Source organism: Epinephelus moara, chromosome 19, assembly GCF_006386435.1.
Source record: "Epinephelus moara isolate mb chromosome 19, YSFRI_EMoa_1.0, whole genome shotgun sequence".
Classification (NCBI taxonomy): domain Eukaryota; kingdom Metazoa; phylum Chordata; class Actinopteri; order Perciformes; family Serranidae; genus Epinephelus; species Epinephelus moara.
This window is the reverse complement of record NC_065524.1, coordinates 31,695,183-31,716,833: the sequence shown is the minus strand read 5'-3', so window position 1 is coordinate 31,716,833 and position 21,651 is coordinate 31,695,183. Positions and strand designations below refer to the sequence as shown.

At 39.5% G+C, this 21,651-nt stretch overlaps 1 long non-coding RNA gene across 1 annotated transcript in view; it reads left to right on the top strand.

Moving 5' to 3' along the window:
• The window catches only part of LOC126406513 (uncharacterized), a 79,250-nt gene that overhangs the window by 10,070 nt on the left and 47,529 nt on the right, over positions 1-21,651 (top strand). The window contains exon 4 of the long non-coding RNA XR_007571702.1: positions 4,448-4,598. This is a non-coding gene — a long non-coding RNA (uncharacterized LOC126406513). The remainder of the gene's footprint in view (positions 1-4,447; positions 4,599-21,651) is intronic.

Here is a 21,651-nt window from a genome sequence, read left to right as displayed (position 1 = left end):
GTGAAACAGATTATTTCTAAGAACGTATTAAGATGTGTCCTCAGTACCAAACGTTGCTATGTCATTAAAGATGTGATTCTGGGCAGCTTCTGACAGTCTAGATATGCTCTATGGACGATTTTTGCTGTTAAAGTCTCATTCAGTTGTGCGAACCTGAGATGCATACTAATGTTTCTCGTCTTGATGAATGATTTGTAAAGTTCAATATTTTCCAACGCGTTTACTTTGGATGATTGCGACGTGCAGAGGTTTGACTGATGATTCTTAATTTAGCTTTTTTGTCATTTTGCAATTTAGCATCACTCTCCATTACTTACACTTTCCTTCAGTCTTTGAAGAATTCCTTTGTGGCTCTTGTTACTTTACATTCCTCTACTTAAACCTAAGACATGCACTAATTACCTGGGTCTCTCATAATGGATGTCCTAATGTTTTATTTACCTGGCGAGACTTTAATCAGCTCCCTGATTTCCTCTGTTGTTACACACCTTACCGTGAAACATGGCCTGTGTATATCCTCTTATCTGACGCTGCCCACTGTGCTCGCCAGCCGGCTGCCGACAGGAGAGCTGGAGGTGGCAGACGGAGTGTGTTTGTGTGTTTGTGCAAGTGCGTAGATGTAAGCGTTTTGGATGGTGCCTTCCTACAGTTCTCATTTATACATGCAAGTCTCTGTGTGTTTGCGTCTGCGAGTGTTAATGTGTGTGACAGGTGCCAACTCCTATGTCAGGGGTGAGGTCACACCCTCCCTCCTCAGCCTAGGTGTCTGCAGAGGTTCGTATCAACTCAGCAAGTAGGGTGAACACCTTTTACCCCCCCCATGCACACCCGTACCAACAGGCGTACACACACCCAGCCCCCCGGATGTCATTAGCCTTTACGCTAACAGCAGGCCCCAAGGAAACTTGGGAAAATGGGGAGGGTCACAAGCCACTCTTGAGCACTTGTTTTTAGCGATGCATGCAGATGAAAGCGTTGTGCACTTGCTGCTGCTACATCAGTGATGTCACGACTCCTATTGTCAAAGATGTTTACAGAGTGATATATGGAGGTGATGTTTATCTGCTGCTTAGAATTGAATGTGTCACCACTTTAATGAATCAACATTCATAACATCTGAAGGTGCAATCACACCTTTAGTGTGTTTTTGGATGTGAGCTACTGTGTAGTAGAAAAGTTTTATTTTGCCTCGCTGTTTAAAAATAGAAGAACAGATTTTGTAAACAAAGTGAACTCAGAAGTTTTTAAGGTTTTTGATAACTGTTTAAAAAAAGAGGAAAACTGGAGTGTCTTTGCTTCAGACAGTGCAACCCAATTGCCAGAATAGATATTGTCTTGTACGTTTCTGCAAACCATTGCTATGTCACAGTTGTACGTTATTATATAGTGGTTATGTTGGAACTTTATGTTTCAACAACACTTGGTTAACATGTGGTTATGTTTAGGCACAAAACCCCTTGGTTATGGCCAGGATAAGGTCATGTTTTGGCTTAAAATACCACTGGAAATGCTGTGGTTTGGTCCTAAAAACATCCAGGTTTGGTGGCACAATCACAGCTGGAAAAGCCGCGATGTCACATGAATAAACAACTGGTTTTGTTGTTTGTTGGTCTCAGACAATGGTCTGAAGTGATGTGCAGCTTTGCAGCAAGTGGCAACCTTCAGGGCTGAAAAATGAAGCTGACATAGACATGCCAAAAACTTTAGTTCTTTGAATGTCCACTTGAGAATGACTCAAGAGGACCCCCATGTTAAAATTCCCAACGTTACAGCAGCAATAAACATGTTCACAGCCTGGTACACAAAACGGTTTTGGTCACTATAGCTATTACCCCCCTTCATGACAACTGTACAGGGGGTGAATTTTTATATAACTCACCCATTTGTATTTTATTTATGCTTTAGGCTATGAATAATTAAGGATGGGCCACTCTGAGTGACAAGCTGTCTTCGGCTTCTCCATCAGATCCAGCCTCTCGTCCAAATATGGTCACTTCTGGCTCCAAATCACAGAGATGGAGGCTTCAAACAGGAGTCCACAAACCATCACGGTAGCTATGTCCATTATTTTTACAGTCAGTGCTTGACAGCTGTCTTGCGTAGGAGTTATGCAATCCTCCATCCCCTCCACCCCCTGTTGAAAAAGTCGGCTCATGTAATCAGGGCTGCGTCTCTTTGGAAACAATGATACGATTCATATGAAACGTATAACATATCCGTGGTTTGCAGACATGTAAAATGCCAACATGTTCTTCTGCTGATGGGGCTGGACAGTAGTTAAAAGAACAAAGCTCTTTAGTATCAGCACACTTCATGATGTATCTGTGTGCAGTTTTTTGGCTCAAATCATGTTATTCAGCTCTGAGGATGCTTAAATTCAACACCTGAATGTCTGCTTCTCTCATATTTGACACTATTTCTTTTTTAATGCCCCCAAAAGGTGCTACAATAATACCTGGGTATCTTTTTTACTCATCTGTTGTAATCTACTCACACGCACACATCCCAGCTCTAACACCTTCTCTCTTTTCTCAATATAAACTCAGCGGCAACTTCACCGAGTGCTGATATGTGTCGAATCCAAACAAAACACTGCAGTTGGCCGTGACATTTAAAGTGTGTCACAGAGATCACGCTGCATGCAGAGTGTGACATATGATTTACACTGAAAGTTGTCATTTAAATTATAAACAGTCAGAGAGAGGGAGGGGGGGCTTTGTGAATGAATTCCCATCGAACCGCACGCACATGGCTGCTGCATCATTTATGACCTAATATGGGCATAAAGGGGCTGGCAAACTGTCACGTCCAGTTCAAGTATCCATATCCTGATTTAGGTCTCATACAGTTGAAGCTTTTACACACCACTCATACCCTGTGACTGAGTAGTGCTGCTGCAATGAATGAGCACTTAACAGAAACACCCTGTTTAAAGATAGAGAAATAAAGATTGAAAGACATTTCAGTGCAACCGTATCTAACTCAATATTGTAAGATCTTGCTGTCCCAGATCACACAATGCCTGTATTATACTGTTTCTAAGCGGTGAATCATGCTGTTATTGAAACACATTTTGCCCTTCTTGACCCTCTAAAAGACTGAGGACAATGGTGCAACAAGGAAACTAAAAACATTGCCAAAGCATTTTATTCCTAGGTGAAAATTAGAACAGAAATATCCTTAAGAAATCCTGTTTCTTCTCATATCTCCTGCTCACAGTGTCATTTATTACCTCTTAATTTACATTTTGATTGGCTCTATTGGCCTACATACTCATTTCATTGTGGAACCGCTGGGAGTTTTGTCATAATTTCCTCATATAATGACATAGTACCGAGATTATTCTGTTTCACTTGTGATGTTTACTTGTGTCAGCTCACACTGGGTTACTAAGTATGGTGGTGATTATACTGGACTCCTTTTTGGCAGCGAGTGTTTCCTTTCTTTTTATTGTTTTTGGTGAATTTGAACCATTTTGCAAACTGTTTATATTATGCGCCTTAGTGTGCGTGCGCTTCTGAATGTCACTAAGGCATTCATCCAGGCTGCAGGAGGGCACTGCTTGTTGCTAGTTTTTTTGATGATATGTCTACATTGATGCAGCCGTCCTTACAGAGGTAAAGACACAGTGATCGAGAGAGGACACGAGAAACAAAAATACAATTGCTTTGCCAATTATTCGTTCTATATGTATATGCAGTAAAGTAGAAACCTGGAAGTAATGCTAAGCATATCATTTGAAAACAGGTGTTCTGATGGTGTCTGTCTGCACATCTCCATCTCCAACAGCTTGTTGTGTTGTGGCATGTCGAAATGACGTCTCAAACCAGGCCATCACTTTGTTAACAGTCCAATTTGTTTAACCGTCACAGTTCTTGAGATGCGTTGGAAATGAAAAAAACAAAGGCACAAACAATCTCCTTATTTATTCCTGATTTTAATGCCTGTGACTTCTTAGTTCCCATAAAAAGTGTGCTGGATAAGACCCGAATGTGACTGTCTGTTCGTGTAACATATCAATCAGAAAACTGACTCTTAGTTTGACAAATCAGTTTGACGGAGGGCAGACTCTGATTACCAGCATGTGTTTGATATTATTTTCTGTAAATGTCATGCACACATGTGCAGATGTATATTTAACTTTACTTTTACCTCACATTTGTCCATTGATCTTATTTGACTAGGCGGTGTGTGTGTCGTAATGTGTGTGACAAAAGGAGAGTGATTTTATTTCAGATATTCATATCAGATAAAATGATATGTGATATACGTTTTACAGATAAAACAGGTGGCTGAAATGGTTTTCAATATGCTCTCCAGCTGCCAAGATCACTTTTTTAAAAAGAAAAATCCCTTTCTAACACTGGGGTCTCCTCTGGCTGTGGTGTCACTGTTCGACCCTACAGTATTTATTTACACTGTCTTTCTCTCACACATTCCTTCCCAGTGAGCCAGGCCTTGGGCTGCCAGCGGAGGACGTGAAGTCAAGTTAGGGAGCCAAGGCCACTGTCAGCTCTCAGTGGTTAGAATAACCCAGAAAAACCTCCTGGGAACCGGGCCTGGATCAGACCAGCGCTGGCAGGGAGAATAAGTGAGAGGTAAGAGATGAAGGAGACTTTTTTTTGGGGGGGGGGGGGGGGTCTCAGCGCAGTAGCTGAACCTACGCTGAATATTTGAAGAGAAAAAGGAACTGTGAGCAGAATTGTTTTCCTGGCAACTTCAAACTTAAGATATTGCAACCTTTAGTCGTACTTTGACCTTAAAACTTCATTTTATGAGGTGAAACTTTGTAGTTTGATGGGATTTGTTAATATAAACCATGTAAAGAGTCCTGTAGAATCCTTTATCAGCCGTCCGTCAGTCCGCGATTGTTGCTGAGAAAGTAAAGTTTAGCACCTAGATTTGCATTTTATTAGCTAGTCCTTGTGTGAGCACATGTACACATACTATGGCCCCATTTGTAGTACCTTATGATGTATATACTGCATATTTGTTCTTTTTTATTGTATGATTTTGTGTCTTGACACAACGTGATCTCATCCCTACTCATCATATTTTAGGGCTTGGACAAAAGCCCAAAAGGCCAGCAGCCTTTTATGTTGTATCTTGATGCAGAAGGGGTCGTTGAATTGTGACATGGAAGGAGTTGGGCGTAAGTCACGAGTTGACTTACGTGACTAAAAAGGGGTCGTTGGTTAGGTTTAGGCAACAAAACTAATACTACACTTAGGAAGAGATTGTAATTGACGTCACTCAAGTCGACTCGTGACTAACGACTCGTGACTAAAAACTGACGTGACAAAATAACTCAACTTGGACTTTTAGTTTCACACGGGACACAAACACTGTCTCTTGGGTCAAAGTCTTGTGCTTGTTGAAGTCATCCGCCTTAACCAGGCTTTTGCAGTCTTAATACTCTGTCCGTTGCTTTTACCATCTAATAATGACGTGGATGGGTTTACACTGGATTTAGCTGAAAGTCCAGTGCTTCTCATATAGATCCAAAGGGGCACTGCCCAAGCTGTGTATGTTTAGACACCCTGGGAGTAAGATCAGTCTGCTTTACAAAATTAAGGCACGGATTTTACTCTTTTAAAAGACAACAAAGCAAAACATAAAGGGAATTTCAGTATCTCCACAAACATAATGCAACTATAAAACCTTTTTTTTTGTGCAGCAGCATTGTAGCGACCACTATCAATAAAAAAACGTCTAAGTCAGGCTCCTAACTGTGATGCATTCAAAGAGATCCATAATGAAGTCCAGAGATGCGTGTTATGGTAGTTTATTAAACAAAAGACTGGCAACTAAAAATAATTAAAGCGAGATGATGTGCCGTTACTTCAGCAGAATAAAGTGTGACCCAAACTCCCCCTCTCTGTCTGACACCAGTGAATGAACAGGTGAAATAATGCAAAACCACACCCTGTGCCAGTTACAACTACCAGAGGTGAAAGTGACCAAAAGAACTTGTGCAGCTTAAAAAGATAATAAACAGAGGCTTAATACACAGATATAGACATGCATTATGCTAGCATAAGGGTATGCTAATGCTACACACCACACTTTACCACTTTAATAAAACTGATGAGTAATGTGACTGACGCCAGTGCCACACCAAGGCATGCAGACAGGTGAAGCACTTCCACATGACATCACATACTAATCCTTCAGTTTATTCTGCTGGCTGCTTTTGCTATTGGCTTTTCTTGGCAAGGCCCGCGCTACTCTGCCTCTGATTGGCTGCATTGCACTTCTTAACGCGTCTGTCTCGTGTCTTGCCCATAGACTGTATACATGTAGTGGATTTGCAGTGGAAACAAGAGCCACAAAAAGGGCTGAGAAAAGACCTGAGGGACGAAGAACAGTATTAAGAAGGAAGAGAGACAGTAACATACTGATGTCACGTGTTATTTGCAGGACGTGTTCATGTTCTAATGTCCCAAAAAGGAAAAGTTTTCATTTAAGTCTGTTACTTTTAATGTTTTAGTACTGTGTTTTATTTATAATGATTTTATTGCCTGAAAAATATATTTTGGAATCCTGTTTTTGGATTACTGACAGAGCCAGAGAGCCGACTGAAAGAGGCCGAGACAGAGAAATGCATTAAGCAGGAAGAGAAAAGAGCAATAGGCCGACTGATGATGTCATTTTATTGGAAGACATGTTCAAATATCACAAAATCTTTAGAAAAAATGAGGAAAGTTTTAATTTAAGTCTGTTACTTTATAGTAAACAGTTCAGCTGAACATTTTTTGCCTGCCTGTTTGTTTGGCTGACAGTTTTTCTGATCACTGAAATAACGCTGATTTAACAAAGTTAAAAAATAAAAGTAGCTCTGCAATTAGCGAGCTACTTTTGCCATTTTCTCGTAGCTTAGCTTGCTATAATTCTCTGGTGGTAGCTTCAATGTAGTGAAACTTCATTTTGATGTAGAGTAACTGGTAGTTTAGCTCACTACATCTTCCAAGTAGCTTGCCCAAGGCTTGCCATTGAGGCTATTCGTAGACATTCATTTCCAAATCCTACACATACTGTACACTGATATAAAAATTCAACTTTCAGATAAGTATAAAGCCACATTACTTGTCTTCCATAGAGACAGAAATGAGACTGACTGAAAGCAAAACAAAAAATGGAGCAAATTAGCCACCACTGTGTTATCTGCTGCCTGTGCAGCCACAGTATAAACCTCTCCGCTGACGTGACTCCAGCAATAAAATGTCACACATTATCTCAAATCTCTCTCCTCTCACTCGTTACTCTCAGGCTCGCTCTCCCCTCCTCGCTGCCCCTGAGACAGTGTGTGCCTTTGACACGTGTGCAGGAAGGACACACTATCAGTTTTTCTAATTACTTATTGGTCATGATCAATTAGCAACATTTTAAGGCACTACGGTAACCTTGTATAAATACACTGGTGGAGTTCAGTGGCCATCATGGTTGACAATTAAATTGGTCTGTCACTGCTGGGCCCTTCATTAATCTCAACTTGTCATTCTTGTTTATGCTGGTTATAATGGCTGTGTGGGTGTGTGCAAGGACTCGGCTCGAGTGTGTATGTGTGTGCAGAGGAGGTCAGATCTGTGATGTGAGAGAACTTCGAAGTTGTGTGTATTTATGTGTCACATGCATGTGTGTGTTTATTTGCATGAATCTATATGTGTACATGTGAAGGAAGTGTATATTTTCTGTGTGTGTGTGCGTACGTGCGGTATGTGGAAATCTTTTTAATCGTAACTGTCATGTTGAAGCCAGTTGGCACCCCGAGGCGATTACCTCATGTGTCCTTGAGTATTTTCTAAATTGCTCGGAGATGTTTAGAGCCTCTCCAAATGACTTTCATAATCGTGCGGTAACGTGGCCATTTACACCATGTGAGAAAACTCCCACTCACTTAGACCCGCTTTCGCATCGATTGAATTCGACAGGAAAGCTATTGTATGTTGCGTTTAGTTTCAAATCCGTGATCCTCTCGCCGTTTCCTGAGTGTATAATTCCCTCAGTATACAAATTTAAGTTGGGGCATAACTATTTAATTTAGTTTTGATTGTTGGTAATTTTATTGGCATTTTGGTTAACAGAGCACTAATGGGATCTCTAACTGAGTGATGTCAGCACTGGGAAATAAGACGCACACACACTGGTGGGAAACAATAGTTAGAACCACATACACACTCATGTGCTGCTGACCTTTCACCCTCTTCTCTGTCTTCTGACCCTCCTGGTGTGACCCCCCCCCCACCTCTCTCCCTCCTCATTGTTTCTGGGTGAGTGTATCTGACTGGAGACGAACAAAGGAGCGTGTGGGCGCCCGAGGACGCAGGCTCGCCCTGGTTCCTATTTACATATGAATGTCAACACTTATTTTATAACTTGTCTCCTATATATGGCTTTCAGTAGCGATATGATGAGTGTGTAGATTTATAAATGTGTGTGCTTTTGCGTGTGTGTTTGAGCAGAGTTGGTGAGTGAACTTTATGGCCTCATACGAAGGGAAGTGGTTTGAATGTGTTTTTGGGATGATACTTCTTGTGCTGATGAATAGGTTTTATAAAAATTATCATTCGAACGTTAAAATTATTGATGATTAAGAGGCCTTTTATGTTTACCAATAGCTGTATTATCTCTCTGTCATGTGGGCCTGATAGATGTGGCTATTGAGGCAAACAAGGTGAAAAGTTTATGACCTCCTCGCAGCTGAAATTGCCCAAAACCTGCCACATTTTCTTTATTATGTTGGTTTACAAACCAGTGGAGCATTGTTTTAGATTTTAATTTAAGGTTTTATCTCCTAAACCTCAGATTCAAAGGATACACTAACAGTTTTAAGGTACTAAAAACAACCAAATTCAAAATATTAGTTCATATTAAGATCAATAAACCATGTTTTAATTGATATAAATGACTGAAAATATCTCAGCAGGTTACTGGACTAGTTGGAGTTAAATGCCACACTACAAACTTATGATGTAAAATAATTAACAACACGATAAAATAAAAATAAAATAAAATAAGATAAAATAAATTAAATAAAATACATTGTAATGAAATAAAATGCAATAGAATAAAAAAATTAAATTAGAATAAAAATAGAATAAATAATCATTATAATAATGACATAAAGATAATCATTTTTTTTAAACAAAAAAAAGATAATTATAGTAATATGGTCAAATAATGACACTGGGTTTAGATAGTGTTGCAAATACAGTCATCACATAATAAATAATTATATTTAATATAAGTTGTAAAAGCAGTGATAGATACATACTCAAATAGAGGAAAATTATTGTAAAATTACTTTAAAATAAATTATTTGACTAACAAAGACCAACAAAAAGTCTTAAATCTTAATCTAATCATAAATAAAGCTAAATAAGCAATTAAACAGACAGCGCAGTCATTACTTTATAATCCTTTGTCCTTAATTGCTGCCGAGAACAGAACGGTGAACGGTAATAAATTGAGAACATTTGCACATGGCAGCTTTTTCTCTTTTCTTAGCAGACTGTTAGTGTCAACCATCAAGTCATGTCCGTTTGATTGGTGTGCACGCACACATGCATGCACTCACACACACACACACACACACACACACACACACACACACACACACACACACACATTAAGCCATAATTAGCAGGGTGTCCATGCTTGAGTGGTTGTGTGTTGAGCAGTGGAGTGGACAGTGAGGAGGAGGGTCATGCTAATGAGGACAGACTCGTCACAGCCGTGGATGACTGGCATGTGGACCCAGAGGATGGAGACACTCCTCGCTAATTAAGAACCCCTAATATTAAGTGGTGTGTGTGTGTGTGTGTGTTTATGTTAATGTGTCTGTGTATGTACTGTGTGTGGAGGGGTGAGCAGTTTGTTGGAGGGTTTACATGCAGTGAGAGTTCATCCTGGCATCTTTTGCATCTGTGAAATATTATCAGTTTGAAGTCCAGGAGTGGCGTTTTCTTTGTAGTTTTTTCTAGTTCTTAACTCCATTGTGTACCTTTAATTGATGCCAAGGCGCCATGAGTTGCTGTGGTGTATCTTTGTAGGAAAATCATTTTACCCAGTCACAATTTCTGTTGGTTCTTACAACAAAACGTCAGACAAAAACATCAAGAGTGTGTGATATTTTACAGGCAAGGTCACGTTCTGATGTTGAAAACAGGCGGGAACTTGTTTCATGCAGATTTTATGTCCAAACAAAGACCATCTATGTACTTCAGGTAGAAAGGACAATATTAATAGCAGGACAAGAATTCTTTCAGTCAATTAAAAGTGAGTGTCTTTCAGTTAAAACCTAACTTGTATTGTGTACCATCGGAGAGGCCTTTTTGTTGATGTTTTACATAGCTGCAATTAAACATTCTTGTACTGTAGCTGCTGGACATACTTTACTGTTACATTAAATGTGTACATTTAGCCGTTTATTCCGTGGTACACTGGAAAACCCCTTCCACTAAACATCAAGATGGTCAGCTACAATGCCAGTAGCTCCTGAGACTACGATTATTATACTAAAATGTAAACAGCACTCTGCAAGTGCACAACATCCTCCCATCCCGTCTGCAGACAGATCCCCGTCAGGGTCGCTGGCTGGTAATTGGAGGGAGGTGGCTGTGATTAAAATTCATATTTTACACCCGTCGTCACATCTGCATAGCCACAGGACAGGCCTGCAGCTCCCCGTATGCCTGGGACCAGGCTGGTGTCTGTTTTATGAAGGGTGGGATGCGTGAGCACTACTCACACCTCAGTGCATGTATGAACACATATATGCATATACACAACTAACAGCACACACAAAGTCGCCCCGTGCCTCCCCCCGTATCTCCCTTGTTCCAGCTGAGTAAGACCAGGCCCGCGTCATTTCACCTCAGGGTGCCTGCTGGGGTCAGAGGTCGTGTGTAATGGCCCAGTGCATCTCTCAGCACAGTAAGCCTACTCCAGGAGCTGACACACTCCGCTTCTCCCTTACCCACCTCCTAGCCCTTTTATCAAAGCCAATACAAAGACAAGGAGTGTGTGTGTGAACGAGGGCGAGCCAGTCAAAGATCACATTCAGAGTTTCAAGTTGCTGAACCACGAGGTGGGAAAGTGCTACGACCAGCCTGGTGCCTACTGCTGAATCTCCACAGTGCTCATAGGACAGCATTCTGAGCTTATTTGAACTTGGAGTACTGAATTAAAGGTATATTGTGTAGGAATTGTCAGTTACTGTTACTAAAAGTAACTGACTACTTAAAGCCAACCATAGATTCACACTTGTTCACTACATTTGCGTTTTTTTGGCGCTGTGTCTGCGATTTTTGTAGCTTCCTCTTGGATGCCTGCTGCCTACTATCTGGCACCTGGTCACTGCCTTTTTATAAAGTCCTGACCTCATCTGCGCGTTGTTCCTATGAATTTCCAGAGCATTTCAGAAAACAAGAAAATACAGAGAGAGGGCAGAGTCTCTGCAGATAAATACGCCGCCACACACTTCTAGTGGGTCATAAGTGATTGAAGTGATGATTGAGAGAGTATTACTTTTGTCTATGTATTGTTTTTGACGAAAAATCCTGCACAGTTAAGCTTAAAAGTATTTGTCAAATATTTTTTCATGAAGCATTTTCTTTTGAATCAAAATCAAAATTCGCCCGATGGGTTTACAAGACAACATAAAACCAAACAAGCCGGACCAGAGTCCAAAGTACAATTTTTCAGCAAAACATGAAGAAAAAATCGGATGGAAAATTTAGCAAAGCTGCAAAAGCCTCCCACATGATCGGATCATCACTGTGTAAGACAGAGTTTATCGGTCATTCACTTCGGCATTCACTGTATAGCAGTGAGCAATCTAAATAAGTGCTAATCAAAAAATCTATGCTGCCGTCTTTTCCAGACTTTTGGGACAAAATCAGCAAACTTAAACAATTACTTAAGTCACTGTGTTGTTTATTGATGGGTACATTATTTATATTTAAGTAGTAATAGATTCAGTATTATTGAGTTACTGGTAAATTATTTTTTTATTGTCATTTGTAGTACTTTGTATATTGTTTCATTTGTATTTTCATGTGTGGTGTTTAAGTGGAGTCAGTGTGCTCCCTTGGTTATGAGCCTTGTTTTGTGGGGACAGGTATGAGTGATACACATGAGAGAGTGAGTGCCTCGTGTTAAACAGTGAAGAGACGTTGCTGTACCCCTAAGTTGGGATGTTGTGTTGGTAATAATTAAATGAAGAGAAAGAAACAAATGTTGTAGCCCACTTATTACCCACAGCCCGAAGAACTGGGGAACACCAACACTCAGGAAACGAGGGTTACATTGATTTAAACCAGCGTCTACATCATTCTCAGCAACATTTTCTAAAGCTGATCCTGAAATCAGACATTATATAAAGTCCTCTCCAGCAGGATACACGTGATGGTGAACTCGCTTGACACACATCTGGGTTGATTCCCATCATCACATTTGCACGCTAAGTTTTTTAGGCTTTTCACGTTGATGTATTTATCCATGACAGTGACAGTGAGTGAGCAGGTAGTGGGTTGGCATCGTGTCTAAAGCAGGATACAAACGCTGACGTGTCTGTTCCCCGCAGTATCTGTGTTCCTGCAGCAGCGACAGGACAAATTTCCAATAAAAGTGGTTTAAGTTCATGCTGTATAGTTTGATGTGATATTTGCATTTGCTTAGTAATTTATTACTGTGTGTGTCTTTTTTATGAAAGTGTATGTTATTACACTGCGGTTGATGGCGGCAGTTAAAGAGTAGGGGAACTGTCGGTGTTAAGATGGAGAGGGAATGAATAATGACCTCTGTGAGATTATGAGTTATGGTTTGATACAACATTGGTTTAACTTCCTCTTTAGTTTTACACAAGGTCATGCCGGTATTATTGTGAATTTATGGCGGCTTTAGAAATCGACCACTGTGGTTGAGATGTGGGAAAATTAGAAAGTGAGGGATCATCTAAACAAGGATCTTTTACTATTAAACAGTTTTTGAGCGAAGACAGATTAGGACTCGGATTTTAGGAAACATTGCCTTGTCTTAAACCTTTAACCAAGACACTCATTATTACACCTTGAATACAACTGTGTATGAAAGAGTGCTTGAGAGAATTTATATTTAATTGAAGATGAATTATGAATTTAATGACAAAGTGTCAGCTGACTGCAGATAATGGCACAAAAACAACCATTTCCATTTACACATCCAGTCAGGTTTCTCCCTCACACGATGACTTTGTTTATCTCTGTCTCTGTCTCGTTCTCACCTCTCCTGGCTCTTTCCTGTTTTCACCTGTGTGCGGTTCATAAGTGGCAGCCTTGTTAATTGCATCAGTAGTATGGAGACTCATGAATGTAGCTGACACTTGTAACAGCAGACTGATAAGTGAGACTTACACTTAAACAGGAGAGCTGTTTGTGATTTAAAACAAAAAAAAAGAAAATCCCAATTATAATTGAATGATTAATGACTTGTTTAAAAGTAATTTCACTCAGGATGCCACAAAAGTTAAATGACTTTGGCACAAAAAAAAAAGACACCATCTTTATTTCTTTTGTCTGGTGTTTCGGTAATTTTGTTCTCTGCTGGTCTGATTAATCCTCGTCTGATGCAGTGTATGATTCTAATGTCTAAAATCTACTTAATACTGCTTATTTTTGTTTTTCAAAAATGCATTTTTTTTGTAATTAAACATTTTATAGTACAAAAATCCAGATGAAAGTCAGATTTAGAAAATAATAGAAAAACAGAATGAATATATAAATATAGATGGATAGATAGCATTTTTTTCCTAATCTGTATTAGTGTTTCTTGTTCATGCACCTTAACACCAAAGCAAATTCCAGTTTGGTGAACTGCTTTAACTCTTTGACACCTGGAGCAACATCACTTTTCGTGTGCTGCTTTAACAAATATTTAAACCTTTGAACCTTGAGAAAATTGGAGCAATTTCTTCCAAAAACATGGGGAGAAAGGCATTGAGCAACTTGGTACAAAAAAATCATTTCAGTTCAATTCATTTTATTTATAAAGCCCAACATCAAGAATCACAATTTGCCTCAGAGGGCTTTACAGCATACAACATCCCTTTGTCCTTTGGACCCTCACAGTGGAAAAGGAAAAACTCCCCCCCAAAAAATTAATGACTGGAAAAAATGTCCCTTGAATTGCAAAAAATAAATGAATAAAGAAAGAAAATTGAAAATTATTTAAAAAAAATAATAAAATAAAGTGAAAAAAGAGCTAGGGAAAAACAATATTTAGTTCATATTAAGTGGTATTATTATTACATTTCAAATTATGTTACAAAAAGTATTGGGGGTTTTTAAGCTCTTTCCAGGTCATTTCCTTGTTTGTTTGTTTTTAACTTTCTTTTTTTGACTAATTTTCTTTTCTTTCTCTATTTTTTGATTCATTTTTTGTTTCATTACTCATTGCCTTCTTCTAAAAGAAATTAGTCAAACAATGAGCTCAGGTTTCAAAGGGTTAAACAGCTGGTCGCCCAGTGCCAGCTGGGATAGGCTCCTACAAAGTAAAAGGGAGTATAGATAATAGATGCATGGATGCTTTTTTGTGACTTTAAGTTTATCAAATTTTTGATGTGTGGATGGTTTTAACATTCCCCAAAAACTGTAGCAAGACCACAATAACTTTTGCATGGGAACATGAAATTCCAGCAAAAATCTGTTTCTGCTGTCTAAGCTCTTTTACATCACAGCTTTATTGAAAACAAGTTCATATTAGAGGCTATATTGGCTGTGGAAGGTTTTGTAGCAGTGCAATCAGAGGTTACGGTTTCAGTTTTTATTATTTTTGCTTTCCCTGCAGAGATTTAATGTCACATACTGATCCGCAATGCACTGAGCAGACTTTGGGCATGAAAATAGTCAGATTGAAGATGGCTATAATTGGCACAGAACATCACACAAGATTACATTTGCTGCACAGTAAAAACTTAAAACCGTATTAATCTTGGTGACGTCTAATGTACATTAACAGACAGATTTAGTTGAGTGTGTGGCAAAGAGAACCTTCTCTGGAGTATCTTGTTCCTGTATGTTGTTGGCACGTACTGCTCAGTAGAAGAGACCAGAAAGGTCCCTTAACTTTTACGAACCAAAGCTATATTGATCGATCCCTGGTTTCATTAAAGAACATCAGAATCTTTCTCTCATGAAAAGCTCATGACACATTTTGAGTGTTCTGGTGCCATTATGGTGACACATTTCAAGGGTACTGCATTTCCCAAAACCCCCCTGGTTAGTTCAATAATGGTAGTCAGTGGAGACGGGCAGACAAACGGTCTGTGTAGGCCTCACATGCTTAAGACCAGGGATTAGCGTGTGTGTATGAGTGTGTGTGTGAGGTAGCTAGCTAGCTAAGTGACGCAGTGATGTCATAGTCCTTGTGTTTTCACATGGGAACCCGATAGCTCTGAACAATCCAAGGCGAGCAATTTTTGGCTCAGGCGCACTTGACATAACAGAGAGATAATTGTAGACTTTGTGTCCGTGGACCCTCCAGAGATCCGGAGGATCAAACCCTCTAGGATTTCGGACACTTTGATGACGCGTTAATGCCTGCAAAAACATTTACCGCCTCAGAGATCATAGATGGAATGATGTAAATGTAATGCAGTTCAAGTTAACTGCCCCCTGATATCAGGAGATGATGTAAAGTTTAGATTCAGTTTTATTTTGTCTCAACTGTTGCCATGGTGTTGAATATGAAATGCGTTCATATTGTATTCCACTTTCACACCTTTGATCCAGAGAGCCGCCATTATAGATGACATAATGAATGATATTATTTTGTGTAATTTAGTAATGGGAACTCAGCATATAGTGAGGTCAAGTAAAACTCAGTCATTATCATTAAAGGCCAGATGACTGCAGTCTTTAGCTGAGTCTCTGGACAAGAGCTGACGTTAATGTAACAGTAATAGCAGATTATATTGGCCGTGCTTTAGCCATGGAGATTTATTTATTGGTGAAACTTGTTGGAGCACACATGCTATTTTTTTTTTTTCAGTAGTTGCACATGTTCACACCAGGCAGCTGGCCGGTATCTTGGTGCATGCATGCCTCACAAAGTTCTGCACTCTTGAAAACACACAGATGCATGTGAAACTGTATGTGGCCTCCAAGACACTTAATTGTTTCCTGGTAACTTTGTGAGACACAAATCACATAAATTAGTAACAGTTATAATAATTTTGGACCACTTTTGATCATTTACCCTGGCTGCATGTCCGATTGTTAGCTCTGGATGTAGAGAGGAATATGATCAAATTAATTAGAAAAAGCTTAGCATACAAAAAGAATTACAAGCATAGCATATGTCTAATCCTAGCCTCTGTTTTAAACATCGGTTAAAAACAATGAAGCATATTTTTACTGTTTGTCTGCACAAACAGAAATCAACAACTTCATAAACAATGGTTTTGCACAATGGGTGTTACTTGCCCTTGAATATTCTGAAAACTGCCAAACATATTTTCTGAGTCTTTCATTGAAAAGACTCGGAAAATATTCTTTTTTGTTTGATTATGACAAAGCACTCCCCACCGCTTCATGTTTCAACATTTTGCCCTTGAGAGACGTGCAGACAGAACAGTGACGGCTCTGTCTTTTACAAGAAGCATAAAGAAGTAGTTTTAAAGAGGCAGGTTGCCTTGAAGCGATGCAGGAATACCTCCTGGATCGTAAAACATCTTTGAAAAGTGTGAGAATGAGAGATGCGTGATTTTAAAGCTATGTTTAAAAGTTAACAGTTTTCTTTATGTTGCTTGACACCTGGCAGTAATGACAAGCTTTGGCAGGTAACCTTTACTTCAGGGCTTTCCATAAACATGATTGTCAATATTCAGCCACTGTATGTATGATCGTCAATACTCAGCCACCGGGTGTATTTGTTATCCTTTGTGGAAATGTCCTGTCAATTTATTTGATCTATGTTTTCAATCAGCCCCTCTCTGAATAAATATAACGGCCAAGATGATAAGGGTACACTCAGAAGTGCCAAAGAGAGCTGATACATTGGAGCTCATCATGGTGACAGTAAAGGCAGCTTGACTTCACAGTATTGATAGCACAGAGACAACAGGACTGAACACACATTGTCACGGCATTAATCAATGTGTATTATGGATATTTCTGATAATAGCAGAACCAAAGAACTAATGAAACACAGCACAACTGCAGAGCTATCATTCTGCATTATCAGAAGCTCTTTCCCTGCATCACACTGATTTGTTTATGAGCTTTGGCATGATGCTTCTCATACTAAGAGTGGTAACATGTCAATATTTATCAGTCTAATCTTTGAGCTTTGGTGATCTTAAAGTCTGTATGCATTTTATGATCATCATTATTCCATTTACTGATGAATATAGCATATATTCATCAGCTTTCATTTAAATAGTCCATGTTATTGTATTAAACAAAACAATCAGATATTGAATTAATAATACTGTTTGTAATTGTGATATCAATAACAATGGTAGTTACAGTATTTCTTGCAAAGTATAGAGAAAGTTTTCCCCCCTTTACCAAGCCTATTTTTGGGGAAAGAAAGGTGGCTATTAAAAATGTATATTACAATTGTAGTCAGTACTGAATGTGGACTCTGTATGGGATGATATGGAATTTCATGTCATGTTTATCCTGGTCAAAGCAATTGCAATTTATGATATTATCCCAGTAATCATCAAAATATGCTTGAAATGGCGCCAAACATACTGGAATCACTTTACATTTTGGCAATAAACAACTTCTTTCACTGCATCACAGAAAGGACACATCTATTTTTAGTGTTAAGTTCTCTTTTGATTGGAAAAACAAATAATCTTAAAAAGCCAGGCTTTTTTATTTCAAATGGCAACATATGTTTTCTTCTCATTAAACTTCAACTAAAAGTCTAGTTCCAGTTGCACGTCAGTCTCTTTTACTAGTGCAGTGTGGCTACGTATCATGACAAATAAATGCCTGTCTCAAATAGACACCTGGCGTCTCATTTATAAATATTGCATATGCACAAAGCAAGGCCTGAAAGAGGCGTACGCCACTTCCCACGCAAAAGTTATGATCTATAAAAACAGACTTGATGGGAGAAACTTTGACCCATGCTTCAGAACATTTTGGAAACAGGAAATTGGCGATGCAGATGGTGAGGTGGGAGCCTGAATTTAGACTCTGTTGAATATTTTTTGGTGCATTCCATTTTTGGCTTTTGACCGTACGAACATTTTTAGTATGGATCCTAGCCTGGTCTGGTTGCTAAGTAGTTTCTGTAGTGATTATTTGGATGTACAAAACCTGGTTGGTGGCTACCCAGTGGAGCTAACAGTAGTTAGCTATTTAGTTTGTGCATAAATGTGTAAACATTTGTCAGAATGGAGATGCTGCATGTTGTTAGCTTGGTTGGATTCTCTATGATTCAGTCGTTAAGTTCATTTTACTAAAACCACGAGCACCAAAGAAAAATGCACTCAGATTTACCGGCATGGTAAACAACAGAGACGGAAAAAAAAGGTGGTGACTCCCTACGTCTGAAGCAGTCATAAAGTCAAACTATGTGTCAGTTTCTTGATTACCCTTTAAGTTATTCATATTCCTGTACTCCATAAGGGTCCAAAGAATCAAAAGGGTTTACCAGCATGCAACTTCAGGTGCTGCTGGGTACAATATCCATGATTATCCTGATAATAGGAATTCACGACAATCAGCTCATTGCGACTGTTTTCATCACGATCTTAGTCTATCCCTAATGGACAGTAGTAACCCTGTTCCTTGTAGTTGTATACCTACAGTATGTGTGTAACAGTAGTCACAGTGTTAGCTGTATTAATATGATCTTTACTACTGTGTCACTGTTAGCTGTGAATATGTGCTATTATTATCTATTCCAGCAGGCGTATTATGTCTGTCTCGTGTTATCTGTCCATGTAGGAGTTCAGGCTTCTCACTCTGATTTATGGCCCTGGGGTCTAACTGTGTATATTTACAGTCTCATGACCTGAGAATGACACCCGCTGGGCTGAACGAGGAGGGGAGAGGGGTAGGGAGGGTCATAGACTGTAACATCCAGTGCTTTTTTTTTTTTTTTAACAATCGAGTCACAAAAGGGAATTAACGTCTACTTTGATAACAAAGATGTTGACACAGAAAAGAATTTGGCATGAACCAAAACACATGCAATCACATGTTGTGTTTTCCTACTTTTTGTGAAGTATACGCCGTCTTCTGCCTATTTTTGCGTCAGTTATCTGTTTTTGGATCTCTGAGTTCCTCTCACTTCCCATTCATGGACGCCAAGAATAAAAACACATTCACAAACAACATGTGCACAAATGTTTCTAAGTCACTTTATTAGGAAATGTTCGTGTTAAAGCTGCAGTCTCCAGTATTATACATCTTCAAATTAGATAAGTCTTCCTTTTTGAATTGGGAAAAAGTATTCTGGGAAATGTAGGCTTTGTAGGAATTGGATCACGCAATCCAGAGGAAAGTTGGTCCTCAAAATACAAATTTCAACACATCAACATGATGATTGCTGGAATTAGGAGAACATCCCAGATTGAGTGAAGTGGTGGGTAGGAAAATGGCTGAGCGTTAAACAAGGTGACAGCTGCTTGTTTACAAAACCCAGCACCCCGGGGTGACGGCGGCATGGATTGACACCTCAGCTTCAGACCGTCACAGGCCTGTTTCCAGAGAAGCAAATGGTGTTTGGCAAAAAGTACAGTTCACATGGGTTTGATTAAACCGCTGGTGATAGTTTGTACCTTTGCAGTGTTGTGCTAAAAAGGTTGAGGGGCATTGTGTGCGTGTGTGAGATTTACGTGTCTTTGTGAAACATAGCTCAGTCTCATCTGTGGTCTCCTCTGTCTCTCTACGCTTCTCACACTGCTCTCCCTTTTTCTCTGTTTCTCTTTCTCTACAGCTTAAATTCTCCTTTTACCATTGGCCTCTATCTAATTATCTCCTTTTGCCTCTGAATTTATTCTTCCTCCCTTTGTCTTGCCTCTACAACTGAGTTTTACCACCCATTTTTCCTGCACCTTTTACAATAGACCAGATCACTGTAACGGCATGCCAACAAGAATCACCTCCAGGTAGACAACTGGCAGCTAATAACAATTGCAGTGATATGTCACATCGTCAAACTTGTTGATTTCTGTTTCAGCCATAGCTGTAACTTTTAAAAGTATATCAGTGGCCCCGACCTATCAGACGTTTCTGCTGTGCTCATTTTATGTACTTTGTGCTTTGCCATCATCTTTGACAGACGAAATCTACCAGCAGGGAAGCTAGACAATGACAGTGTACTACTACTACTACACTGTATTTGAATATTTGCTCCTCTTTACCTTATACACTAACCAGTCAAGGCCACGGTCAACCAGCAACTCAGTGTTCTGCTAAGTTAAAATACTGTTTTTGTCACTGACGTCTTGTGGCTCTGATATAAAACGCTTCCTGACGGATAGGTAAAATGTTTTAAAGACGGCGTACACTTAAACTTATACTGATTTTATTATGGTGGGTCTTTTTTAGATGGCTAAAAACTAATCAAGGCAGCGTTTGCGCAGCGCAGTTTCATTTTATGTACATGACGCAAGGATTTTCTACCCAGAAGTTACTGTAAATAAACAGTGTTGATTTACATTAACTTTGAGGTAGAAGGTTTTAAGTGTACGCTTACATTTTCACCGCTTCACCTTGCCATCAGACAGTTGTTTCTGACAGGGAACTGAAGCTGTTCCCTCAAACCCACCAGACTCAATGGACAAAATTTGTATTCTCACAGGAGGTGCTGGTCGACCGCTGCCTCGTTGTTAGTGTGTGAGGTAAAGCAATGAAAATATTTCTAATATAGCATACACTTAAACTAATGTTGATTTCTTTAACTCTTTTAAGGTGGCCAGTATACTTTTTGCTGCAGCCCCCGTCCTCAGCAGCTACATTACATTGCTTAGCTTTTCTGCCAGTAGATTAAGTTTATCAATGATGCTAGCAAAGAAAAACCGTAAAGAAAATAAGCACAGCAGAAATGTCAGATAGGTCAGACCACTGTGTTTAAGTTTTGCTGATTTCTCATATCTCCGCCATTCAAATCACTGCCAGTTTTCTACTCAGAGGTGAGTGTTGTTATGAGCCCAGTGTCACAGGGATTCAGTCTATGAAGGAGTTGTTAGAAGTTTCGGGGAAAATGTTCATTAGCTTCCTTTCCAAGAGTGATATCGGAAGATTATTAAACTTACGTGTGTGTGTGTGTGTGTGTGTGTGTGTGTGTGTGTGTGTGTGTGTGTGTGTGTGTGTGTGTTGTGTGTGTGTGTGTGTGTGTTGTGTGTATGTATGACGTAGGATGACGCGCCTAGCCTGACCTGTCCTCTACAACACAAACGGACATGAAACTAATTCACAGTCGTAGTGGGAGTGATGTGTTGGAACTATTTCTTGGCAAACAACATCAGACGGCCTCCGGAAGTCTTGTCTTGTACACAGTAAAACCAAAGCTGTTCTCACTGACAGTGTGATCAATCTCAAATTGTGCTTATCGCTTTACTTTAAATACATGTTAACTGGTCATGACTCCAGCCCCAAACCTAATGCATGAGATCTATACTGATCTTCTAAACTCACTCTTGGA